Source organism: Molossus molossus, unplaced genomic scaffold (genome assembly GCF_014108415.1).
Source record: "Molossus molossus isolate mMolMol1 unplaced genomic scaffold, mMolMol1.p scaffold_m16_p_15, whole genome shotgun sequence".
Taxonomy (NCBI): domain Eukaryota; kingdom Metazoa; phylum Chordata; class Mammalia; order Chiroptera; family Molossidae; genus Molossus; species Molossus molossus.
In genome coordinates this window covers 48,344,648-48,357,638 of record NW_023425350.1, presented here as the reverse complement: position 1 = coordinate 48,357,638, position 12,991 = coordinate 48,344,648, and the positions used below count along the sequence as shown (strand labels likewise).

At 46.5% G+C, this 12,991-nt stretch overlaps 1 protein-coding gene across 3 annotated transcripts in view; it reads right to left on the bottom strand.

Annotated features, from left to right (window-relative positions):
* MEIS1 (Meis homeobox 1) overlaps nucleotides 1–12,991 on the bottom strand; it is a 177,297-nt gene that overhangs the window by 116,245 nt on the left and 48,061 nt on the right. The window lies entirely within an intron of this gene.

The following is a 12,991-nucleotide window of genomic DNA, read 5'->3' as shown; positions in this document are numbered from 1 at the left end:
GGGGCCATGCGTCAAGGGGGCAAAAGAGAAGGCATTCTGTAGAGACAGATGTATCTGAGAACAAAGTAAACCAGAACCAGGCTGTGAAATGTAGATTAGCAAGTCTTTGGGGAGAATGAAAGATACCGTTTAAGAAAAATGGGCAAGAAAAAAAGTGGCCATGAAAAAAATAATAAAGGCTTGTTATCCTGTTATTGTAAAAAGTCATCTAAAGTTCCAACAGCACCTGGCCAGTGTGGCTCAGCTGGCAGAGTGTTGTCGCATGAGCCGGAAGGTCGCTGGTTCAATTCCCAGTTAGGGCGCACCCAGGTTGCAGGTTCCATTCCCACTTGTACTGTGTAGGAGGCCACCAATCAATGTTTCTCTCTCTGTCCCTCTCTCTCTAAAATCAGTAAAAAAGAACTACAAATCCAACAGCTGCTGAGAGGACTACACTCTCCCTCCTCGGACTATGCGGGGCTCCAGTCCTTGGAGGAGTAGTCATGCCGCACACGCCAGGCACTCGGCGCAGTCGCGGTAGGGGCTTCCTGTTCAAAATCAGCACACGTGCAAAGCGGTGACTTCACTTTGGTGAGCACAGTAAAGGGAAACTAACTTCCTCAGGCAGCGCTCCTCCGCCTCGAAGCACCAGGGACCTTGTTAAAATGCAGTTTCGGATTCCATACAGGAACCTGAGATTGCGCGGCTCTCACAAGCCCGTGGGACTGCACATGCGGGGCTGCAGGACCCAGGCCCGCAACGTGCGTCTTGACAAGGCGCCTGGAGGCTTTTCCGTCGGAGCACATAAAGCTAGAGAGCAGCGGGTGCATGCGGATGCCCAGCTAAAGCAGAAGACGGACCAGCTCCCCTTCGGTCCGCACAGTGAGGACTGTACCTGTGCCCCCGAGCGAGGACACGGGACAGCTGCTCAGGTCCTCCTTTTGAGCGTGCAAGGTCACTGACGTCTCCGGGACTCCCTGGAGTGTCAGGACACACGAGGATGCCTCCCACTGCAGATTCTTGTTTCTGTGCGCGCTACAGCCCTCTCTCCCCATTACAGCCCTCTCCCCCCCATCTCCTCAGCAGGTACAAGGCCCCACTTCCTGCTCCTACGTTGGAAGTATCATAAGAGAATAGTTTAGCCTCTAGAATCAGATTGTCTAGGGTCATGTGAATCCCATCTTCACCCCCTTAATACCTGTGTGACCCTGGGCAAGTTATTTAACCTCTCCAAGCCTCTTTTTCTCTCCTCTGGAAAAAAAGTGAGCACAGTAAGAGTACTTACACCTCAGAGTTATTGTGCAGATTAAATAAAACAAGCTGCAGAGAATGTTTATTTTAACACATCACCTCGCAGCTGTGGCTCAGCCCGGTGATGCTAGTTCTTGCAGTTATTTGGCTATTGAATACTGTTTTAAAGCAAGGAGACGTTTATCCTGAGCCCCTTACCCAAAGCAGCGAAACAGTCATTGCCGCTCTCCTCACTCCCCCACCCTTTCTCATTCCTAGAAGCCGAACTTCACGGAAACGGATGCACCCACTCTCCTGGCACTGCGCACCTCTTTCATTTTCTCTCCTCTCTTTTCCCCAAAGAGCCCTGGTGTGACCTGGAACTTTGTAAGTGTGCGTCAGTGTGAAAAAGGTGGGCAGAACTCACTAGTCCGACCACCCAAATCTGGCAGCCGCCTGGTGGAGACAAGTCTCATTCCCACACAAAATAGGTTTATACAGAATAACTTGTCCTCTGAGCTCTAAATAATATTTCCGTGGCAGTGGTTAAGAGCGAAGGTTTTTGTTTTTGTTTGACGGATATGGAAAAAAGTTCTATCATTGAGGAAAGTGTCTTTAGGGTCTAAGAAAAGGGAGATGAACTATATATCATGGTAAGAAAAAGTTTCCCTGGTTGGTTTGACTCAGCAGTTAGAGCACCGGCCTGCGGTCCAGAGAGACCCGGGTTCGGTGTCCGCTAAGGGCATGTACTTCGGTTGCAGTTTGTCCCCGGCCCTGGTTGGGTTGTGTGGGTGACAACCACTTGATGTGTCTCTTTCATGTCGATGTTTCTCTCTCTCTCTTTCTCCCTCCCACTCTGTCTGAACAAAAAATGGAAAAATTGTCCTCGGGTGAGGATAAAAAAAGAAAAAAACAAAAAAAACCCAAAGAATAATAGTAATACATAAACTAACATTTATTGAGCATTTACTAGGTACTCGAAACTGTGTTTGGCCCTTATTTTCAATCCATGAGTCCTCACAACAACCTTAGAAGTTGAATTTAAATTTGTTATAATGGTAAACAACAACAAAAGTACCTTTCAAAGACTGTTTTAGTAGCCAGTGGGAAGAGCTCACTTACTAGCTGACACCATGGGCTGCACAGGGAGCCGTACCCAGTGCTTCCCAGACGGGCTCCTGTGCCTTCAACCTAGCGCTCGACAAGGACATAGGCTGCTCTGCAGAGAAGGAAACCGAGCCACTTGTACATTCGAATCCAGACCTGACTCAAGGCTAAACTCCTAAGCACTTGAGAGCTCCTCTCTCCACGTAACTCTAGGCGATGAGATAACAGCACGCTAGGTGCATGTCTTTCATCTCTAGAAAGATCTTCCAGAGGGGTTACCATGTCTTTTCTCATTGCTGTGTGCTGCCCACACCCGACATAAAGCATGACCCGTAATGTGCATTTCCTGGTCTTTCTCCCGAAGTCAGAGAAGGAAGAGACACCGAGCATGTGATCCCGGCGGCACGAGAGCATTCCCTACCAAAGAGGAGGGACACAAGTTCAGTCTGAACGCCACCTCTGAAATGTACAAGGAAGAAAACAAATTCTGACTGTCTCTGGGTGTGGCATGTCCAAAGTAGCCACCTGGCAAAAGAGGAAAGCCGTTTTCCTGAAGGTGCGTCCAGAAATTAAAGGAGAAAACCACATAGAAAGATTTCAGGAAGGGTGGGAATCGAGCACCCAGCTGTCGGAAAGCAGAGGCGATCGATCCTCCGCCCGCCAGAGCACGGCCCTGCAGAGGCCCCTTCCCCATGTCAGGGACCAGGAGCGGTCACCTATGAAGTAACAAAATGTCAGTGAGAGGGACACAGACAACAACAAAACACGTTTTTTAGCAACACAGTAGTTTTCTATCGTCTCTCCGCGTCAGAAATCTAAAGTTCTGCTCGTGGGGGTGGAGAGGAAACTGCCCCCTCTGGGGGCTGCGCGCTCTCTATGAAATAGGGAAGTTGGCACTGAGCAGCCAGCCAGGCTGCGCCCCCGGAGCGGGAGTGCAGAGACCCACGCAAGCCCACAGCTCATAGGAGAGTTTAGTTTCCCTCACCGTTTATGCATCAGGGACAGGAAAGTCTCCCCTCCGGGAGGGATGCAGATACAAGCAAGGCTGCCTCATGAAACACCAGCCTGGAGCAGAAGACACTCAGGCTGCCCCCACACCAGGGGGGCAGCACTCCAAGTCTGGGGGTTTCAGTATGGTGTCACCTACATGTTAATCTGAAGTCCACCCGAGGAGAAAATAGGAGCAGAATCCGTGAATTATTCTCATCCACAAAGGGCAGAAATCTCCCCTGTCACAGAAAGGGGGTTGATCTTGTAGCACCTTGCAGTGTCCCTTCTCTCCGACCTGTCCTGGCCTCGTCCTGAGCTCCGGCGGCTGCCTGGACAATCATCCCACAAAAACAGAGACAGAGTGGCCTCTGTCGGTGACGCTCCCCGAGGCCTAGATTCACAGGAGCAACTGCTGACCTTTGTTCAAAATGGCCCCTCCTCCCACCACCTCTGCTTCATAAGATCAGGCCCTTCAGGGTGGGCACGTACCCCAATTCCCTGCTCTGCTCTTGGTCCTCTTCTGGGCCTGCTGTTGCCTCCAACCACATGCCCACTGGGGATCTGTTTTCTCCTCCCCGCCTCAGCCACTGCCAGGCTGCTCCCCCGGGCTGGGCACTGCCCCGCGAGCTGCCAGCTGGAGGGGATCCTCTCCCTCCAGAACAGACCTCAGAATGCCAGCCCCAGCCCTGCCTGACTTCTGAGTTGGCCTGTGGCCTAGAATTCCTTGTGGCTGGCCCCACCTATCAGACTGGGTATCCTGAAATGCCAGGCCTGAACTTGCTACACCCTTTGGACGCTGTATCCTGGACCACCCAGAGCCCTGCACAGAAGCCAGCTTCTCTAGCCAGGTTGGGTGCTCCAGCCCGCACTCCCCAGAATAACAGGGGTGCTTCCACCCTGCCCCAGCCTCCTCGTCCTGCCCAGTGGCTCTGTGTCACTCACTGAGTGTCTAGCATAGCTCCTGTGCCTCAGCAAGTCCTGCCTTCTTCCCTGGCCTGCCGAACAGGGCAACAGCCCCAAATCACATCCATTCAGTTCCAGGCGGTCTGTGAGTGGGGTTTCCAAATGATAGCAAAAGGGTGGGAAGCTCACGGCCTTCCTCTCTTTCATTCATACCCAGGGAATTTCTCCTTCCAGAAATCTCTGAACTAACTCCCCATAAGTCAGGTATCTCTGCAATTGGGGGAGGGGAGCGAGAAGTTTCCACTCCTGTGAGACAGACAACCAAAGGAACGGGCAGGTGTGGGCACGGTCCAGTCTGAGCAAAAAGACTGAAAGTTGAAGGGTGGGCCACTGTAGGCCCAAAGCTAGGTATCTATTTTCTTGCTGGTAAAAAAAAAAAAAAAAAAAAAAAAAAGAGTTGGATCAGGTTAAAAAAAAATACATAGCTTTTTAAAAAAATCACAACATGGGAAGATGATCACCATCAGAGAAACCTATAAACTTTCAAGGCAGGAAATGTGACTGGGGCCACGTTCTCACAAACCGAAGGATGAAATCCGCCTGATGGCGTTCACTGTCTCTCTGCTGTACTAGCTTATTCCCTCCTTTATCTTATGTTTGAACAGGAAGTGGGTGTTTGACGCTAGGCCTAGGTTTGGGGAACGTGGAATGAGCATTCCAAGTCTTCCTACACTTGGCAGCGAATCAGGGGCAAATTCCCAGATGGTCAAACAATGATTGCACAAGATCAGGCCACTATTTCTCATCTTCCCAAGTCCCCCCGTTTCCCCAAACACACGTGTGCAGGCCTGGCCCGCGGGGCGGAGCGGGAGAGGGAGCCCGGCTCTGCGCAGCCTCCGAGACGTGCTCGGCTCTCCCTTCCTCCGCCCACAGACACTGGTGGGAACCAGAAACCAGCTGAGTCCAGGGCCGTCATGAGCAAAAGGTGAGACTGTGTCGAGGGGTGGGCGACAGTAGGTTTCCGAGTGAGTGAAAGAGTTTATTCCTGTGTTATTATTTACTGTGTTACGTATTTGTATGGCAGCTGGGAACCTACTGTTGCCCATCCCTGTATGTGGAGACTCTTGGGGAAAGTGGAAGACGGTACAAATTACCCTTCCTCAGGAGAATGTCCAGGGTCCTCCAGGACAGGGCACACCATGACAGCTGGCATCACACCATGCTTCCATGGCTTTTTTAGTTTTTATTTTTTAATTCTTACCAAATATTTTTTTTCTATTTATCTTCAGAGAGAGTGGGAGGGAGGAGGAGAGAGAGAGAGACAGAAACATCGATGTGAGAGAGAGAAACATCGACTGGTTACTTCCTGCACTACCCCTACCGGGGTCGGGGACACATGGCAACCGAGGTGCGTGCCCTTGACTGGAATCGAACCTGAGACTCTTTGGTCTGCGGGCCGATGCTCTACTGCTGAGCCAAACTGGCCAGGGCCCATGGCTTTCTCACACCACAGCCATCCCCACTGGACTGTGAGCCCGTGGGCACAGGAGGTGGGTTTGGTCAGCACTGTCCATCCTCAGGGCTCATAGGTAGGCAGTGTTGGCTGACCGCAAGGCAGACTGAAATCATGAACTTGTGTAGATTGATAGTTCATGCAGCGGCGGGGCAGGGGAGGCGGCAGAAAAACACCTTTATCTTTACAGCTTTTGTTTCTCTACCGAAAAAAGGGAAACTTGCCCCGAGTTAGTTCCACTCTCTCCAAATATATAATAGAATATGCAGAATTCATTATCAGAAAAACTTGACAAAGAACTCGGTCATGGTTCTGGGACTGTGCTAGGTCCGCCTCTATCAGGAGACATGTCCCGTATAGAAGAACTGACTGGTTGACTCAAGCGATTGACAGGACAGACAAAGCTGAGAACACCACTCACGTCACCCCACCCCTGGCCCAGCGCCACTCTTTTTTGTCACAAGCGAACTAATGAAGCTTGGTCTTTATTAGTCTAACGAACCCTGTATTTCTACACTGCCCATCCCACCACCCCTTACACATGCTGAAGAAAATAGTGCTTTTTCAGGAAACAAGGAGATGGCTGAAGAATCACCCTGGCCTACATTCTCCTCATATCGCCACCAGATGAAATACAGACAGACGGCCCATTCCTGCTCTCACTCGGTCGTTCTCTCCCTCGTTCTCTCTCTCCTTAGATGGCTCTAAGTGACGTGCGGATTCACTCAGAGCAGAAGCAGTTAAAACGATCGTTTTGCATTTAATGAAGAACATCACTATTTTTAGCTGGCTCTATTTATTAGGAAGTGCGTTAGCGAGCGTAGGCCAGTGGACCGGGAGGTTGACTGGGAGTCATAACGTGCCGTGAAAGGTGGAGCCAAACAGGCAGGAATGTCTTGTTCCTGTTCATTTGTAGTGAATGGAAATTAGCATCATAGCAAGTAAATATTCTATTTAACCACACCACAGAGGCTATGTAAAGAGTAATTATAACTTCTTGGCTTATTTTATTATTATTGATATGATGGTGGAAGAAAACCAAGATCGTTTTCTAAAGATAGAGTTGAAAAGGGGAATTCATTTATAAGGAAATTAACTATCACAGTAATAACAGTATTAACTAAACTGAAATCCCCCAGTCCTTCAGGCAACTCAGGGTCCAACACTTAAGTATAAAATAAGGTACAAATACTACAGTGAGAGGACAGCAAAGCTGAACTGGGAGAGGGTGGGTGACAACAGACAGAATCGGAGTGTGTGTCCTCCTTCAAACGTTGACGACCGTATCACCGGGAGTGTCAGGGAGTTGAAGAGAGGCTTGAACCCCGGACTCAGCTCCAATTGACACCTTCAAGATCAGACTCTGGGACAGTAACTAGGAGCGTTTCTGCTCATTCCAGTTTCCTTGTGGAATCAAGGGCTAGCTGACGATGTCTTAGACAAAGTAGCCATAGGGAATTTAGGTTTTTAAATACCATGGGTCATATGCTTCTGTGTGTCTGCTCTATGGGCCTCTCTACCAAGCCACACGATCCCAAAGCCCACACCCAAAGTCTAAAGCCCACCTTAGTGAAGCACCAGCTTCCTCTGACTCCTCTTGCTGAAGATGAGGTCCACCTGCATGCGAGTGGGTGACATAGCATCCAAAAGTAGGGGTGCACGGCCCCAAAATGTACTCAACAACCTAACTGAGAAGATGCACTCTGCTCAGAACTGTGAGACAAACATCCAGTCGCTTGAGTAGGACCAAAAAAGAGTTCTCCAACCGATTCTTGCAAATGACTGACGGTCACTGGGTCACTGCACTCCCCACCAGCACCGCGGGGAAGGCCAGCCGCAGGTAGGCCAGCGCAAACCACTGCGCGTCCTGGACAGGATCCAGCGGACGAATCTGGGACCGCTCAGCTCGGAAACAGCCGGAGACAGGCGTAGAGGAGTGAGCATGCGCGTTTGCATCCTCCTGCGGCCTCTCCTGCTGGACCAGCCAGAGAGCAGCCAGGTCCTTAGCTTAGTGCCCAGGAGGCAGTCTCTCAAAGCAGGGTCAAGAGGAACAGAGGGAAAGAGTGGTCGACCACGTAGGGGCAGTGCCGAATGTAGCAAATAGAGCTGGATTAAGAATTGAGACCTCAGACCTCCACTCAGATGTCACTTTAGGAAACTGCGGAAGATGTCAGCGTCCCGGACTCCTGGGCCCGCGGAAACCACCTGCAGGCATATTCTGTTTTCTGACTCTCCTGCCAAACACGTGGAGTTGTGTGTACAAGGGCAGTGACAGTGTCACATGCTGAGAGGTGCAGGCTGCCCCTTCCCAGCGTGCAGGACTGCGTGGGCATCAGTGGGGCTGGCGTGCCTCCTCCTGCCTCCTTCTCCTGGCCTTCCTCCATCACACAGACACATGAGTGAGTGAGTGAATGCTCATTCTGCATGTTTCCATGAGCTACTTCCCTTTAGATTTTAATTCACTACACTACTAGCGATGAGAACAGATTCATTATTTGATATCTAACATAGACTGTAGTTTTGCAGTGTCGGTAGATCACATTCTGGCATGATGGGAGTTCTCTTCAAAAACATGTCACTTGGGTGGTGTTAGTAATTTTCTAGTGCAGCTTCTGATGTATTGTGCATTGGGGAGGGGAGAGGGCCCCAATCGATGCTTCCACCATGGGATTAAAGGGGTGCACCAAGCCCCACACGTCATGTGGGCGCAGAGCCAGGCTGTAGATGGCTGTCAGGTAAGATTTGAGAGCCAGGATTTAGTAACCCCCGACCATGCATTCTGATGGCATTTCTTGGCCTAACTTGATAGATTGATTCTGAAAACATACACTAATTTTTTAAATGCAAAGCAGACCCACTTGTGTTAGGGCCTGTGCAAACAGAGGGCTAGGAGAGTGGAAACAGCATAAACAATGTTGTTTATATCCCAGGCCTGAGAAAACTGGTGCACTTTCCTCCAAAATTGCAGGAAGTATCAGAGTAACCCCCATCCATGGCAGTGGAATGAGAACCATATTTTCCATGGGAATGGAGACGATATTGCAGACACGCTCACATGAAAGGCTCTCAGGAGCGCAATTAATAAAGGATGGGTTCTCCCCCAGCCTGCCATGGAAGGGCAGAAAACCCCAGCCACAAACAACGCCTCCAAGTTAAAACCGAGCGAAACCAAGCACAGCAACAGGGCAGACATGAGAGACACTGAGCATTTTCGTTGGTCCCCTTCACTTCTGACCTCATGTAGCAGCCAGTAGATGGTTCCCATCCCTGAGTACCTCAAAGGAGACTGAGTTCTGAAGTTGCAGAAGCACATTAGACTAGACGGCTTCATCCTTTTTTCATCAGTTGGCTTCCTTAATACATTTCTCCTTTTTTTTTTTTTTTTGTTATTGTAACAAAACTATATTTAAAAGCAAGCAACAGGAAGCTTTTACTTGGGAAGTTGAGGTTTAAGCACTGGGTGGCGAACAATGAACCGGAGAGATAAAGATGCAACGCAAATGGTTGGGAACAGCCCTTCGCGAGCTTCCTGCCCAAGTTGACTTGTGAGCATGTGTGAGGCCGCGATAGGGACTGACAGTGCTATTTTGCTTTTATTTACTCCGATGTATTTGTTCCTGTGAGAACCCCTATAAAAACAAAGTGTGAGGACAAACAATGGAAGCCTGGCCATCTCCTTGCCAGAGCTTTTATTTTCCACATTATCAAATGTTTTCATCAGTGCAGCTCAGCCCATTCATTCAACTCTGAATCACAACGCAGATCATATTGCATTGGGGGGGGGGGGTATGCATTGCCTGTGTCAGGAAAGAAAGGGGAAAGACAGAGAGAGAGAGAGAGAGAAGGAAGGAAGGAAGGAAGGAAGGAAGAAAGAAAGAAAGAAAGAAAGAAAGAAAGAAAGAAAGAAAGAAAGAAAGAAAGAAAGAAAGAAAGGAAGGAATGAATGTGTCCCTATCATCTCATCCCTTTGACACTTAGAAACAGATTTGTGGTCCTTTGTAACACTCCAAGATGGATACTATGCCCCCAAATCACCAACTAAACTAGAACTTTTAAAAAGGCAAGCTTGCAAGTCTATAACATAATTTTATCTTCATCCCCCTTTTCTTGCCCCCTTCCCCAAACAGGTATCCATGTCAAAGGAGAACTCTTGAGTTGGGGGTTTGTTTGACCTAGGTCACACAAAGGTCAAGCTTTTCACCAGTTGTTAACACAAAGCTTCTAGCCAACCCACCCTCCAAATCCGGCTACACAGTCTGTTTCCATCTGCAAATGCACTATGCACATTGGATTTTTCTCAGTTTTGCAGGAACTAACAATCCCTTCACTGTGAAGTGGTCTCAGTGACAAATAAATAGGTCAAACACTCTTCGGTGAAACTGTAGGAGCTGAATTTGCCAAATATGGAAATGTAATGGATTTTGACTTTTTCATTTTTAAAAAGGCTTTTTTAAAGTGTTATTTTAAAACGAGTTGAACAGATTGCTTTATTCTTTTATTGAACTTCAAGGGATGCTGTCTTTTAAGCAGTTTTATGCAATCCAAACTATATTTTTGCCTCTCTGAAAAAGATCAATATTTATTCAGATTGATTTTTAAGATTTACATGTGAAAAATAGATAAAATTGGATCAAATATAAACCAAAACTAATTCTGTCAACTCCCATGAAAGTCAGTAAAGCCAAAATAAATTTAGTAGATTTCATCTACCTGCATTTGAGAATTGTTTTACTTCATTATTTCTTATAAACTTACTGAGCAGAAATTTGCTTAACTCTTATCCAAGCTTCTCTTACTGAAACAATAAGACTCTCGATGGAATATTTTGCACTTGAATATTATCACCAGGATAGCATATGGCAAACTAGCAGTAGGCAGTTTATCTTCATCCTCTTTGTAAGCTAAAATTAGCACAATGCTTTTGCAGCATTCTGCACTTGACTCGGGCCAGGGTGATATTCTCCACAATGCCATGCTTGTTCCACAGCCTGCTCGCTTCCAATATTTAAGCAAATTGGTTGAAGGTTTATATTAACAGTCACAGATACATTTTAATGCAATAAAACCCCAAAGTAACACCCACGATGAAAAGTAAACCAGCTATATTAGGAATCAACCTGAAAAAAAAAAACACACACACACACAACAAAACCTTCCTTCATCTGCTTCCTGAAATATATAGTGTTTCAACTACAAAGTAGTTTAAATGTTTACAGAGGCTAATTGTACCAAGTGGGAGATATACATATCCCAAACAGATATGGCTCCAACCTTCTTAGACAACAAGGGTTATTTTTCTACTTGTTTACCATATTCCGTTTTCCTTGGTAATGTGGTCTTGATGCTAAAAATGCATTGTTGCTAAGAATTAAGTATGCACTTTCAGAGGATTAAATGAAGGTGATCTGCCCAGGGAAAGGGTTTACTCTCTAAACAGGAAAGCAGCTACTGGCTAGCCCTTTGAAAGGATTACAACACAAACAATGATTTTAAAAACAATGGTGGAGGTTCAAATAATACATCCCTTTTAGCTGGCCGGTAGCAGTGTAATCTTCTCATCAAATAGTTAAAACCAAAAAACTTGAGGAAGAATTAACTTTAGAGAAGATTGACAGGTAAGCAGCTGAGGGGATATTTACATTAGGACCAGAAACACCTCTGTCTCCTGTACCCTCCCCACTTTTAATGCCATTTATTAGGGCAGATGCTATACTAACAAGATTGTGCTGGAAATTCCACTAATCGATATCAGACTGAAGTTTCTATCACCCCTGTGCGCCAGGACAGATGTACTTCAGCTTCTTATCAACAAATTAAATCCAACACCACGAACGAATGCTGATACTGTCAGCCACTTTGTACCAATAGATTTAAAAATATTCTTGATCATTTCTTGGAAGGAAAAAAAAAAAAGATAATTTCCCAAAAGCTCATTGTATATCTGACCTATTCACATTATTCTCAGAAGTACACATTTTATCAAAGGAAAAAAAGAAAAGAAAATCCTCCCTAAACCTTGTAAGGCAACCTCATCCATGATGTAGCTGACATAACATATTAATCACTTGACATAACATATTAATCCATCTACCCCAGTCATTCCTGACACACACCCCCTCCCCAACATCGATAAAGTGTCCTGGGAGGATAAGAGCAAAATACAAATATTTAAACAGGTAAGTCACTTGGAAATTTCAGTAATAACCAAATAAAGCCATTATATATTTCACATCCAATTCAAAAGCTGACACACACTTGGACTTTTTAGCAGTGTCTTTATGTAAAGGGATCAAATCCACGACACTACTTTGTACTCAGATATTCTGAAAACTCAGATATTGGGGATGGTCTATAGTTTTTTGATTGTTATTATCAATGCTAAATCCTAGATTCAGATTTTCTTCTCACCGACCATGAAATTACGTGTTTACTAACCTTCTGTAAATTTCAATCTATATGTAAAATGTTTATTGAAAGTTCTCTATTCTATCTAGGTCTGTACGCAAAGTTTTCAACTTGGTTCTTAGGATTTCGGAACTGAAGAAAAACATTTCAATCATCTAGCCCAACGTCTTTTATTTACTTATAAATGTCATCTCAGTGAGGTTATGCGAGTTGTCCAACCCAGAGCACGGGGCTCACCAACTGTCCAGGGGGGCAGCCCCGGGCACCTGCCCTCCAGCCAGACGTCTTCCTAGTCCACCCTGCAGCTCACAGAAAGACACTTCCAAGTTCCCAGTGTGAAGTGCACATAAGCAAGTATTTGAAATAATAATCATCACCACGAGCTCATCCCCACTGTGTTTCCTGGTGCTTCAGCTTTTGCTTCCATGACAGCAACTCTGGGGGTTCAGTGCTTTGATGGGGGAACTTAGGTGTCACTGATTTATCTTGATCCTCAGAAATGTATGAATTCTTAAATACTCCTTTTTGTAAAAAGAGAAATATATAGTAATATATAATAACACATGTGTATCTGTGTATGTAGACAAAGCAAATATGGCCAAAGGCTACCAATAGCTGAAATGGAATGGTGGATTATGGGCATTTATTATACTATTCATTCTGTTTTTCTGTATGTATGAACATATTCAGAATAGAAAGCTGGGGAAATACTAACACGTACTACGTGGGAAAAGCATCTCACGGCAATACTCTCCACAAGACGATGCTGTATTTTTCATCTTCTACATAATATCCTTGGCTTTGGGGTGAGAGTCACTGTACTGTGCTCCAATAGAACAGAGTCAACATCACGGAGAAGGAATT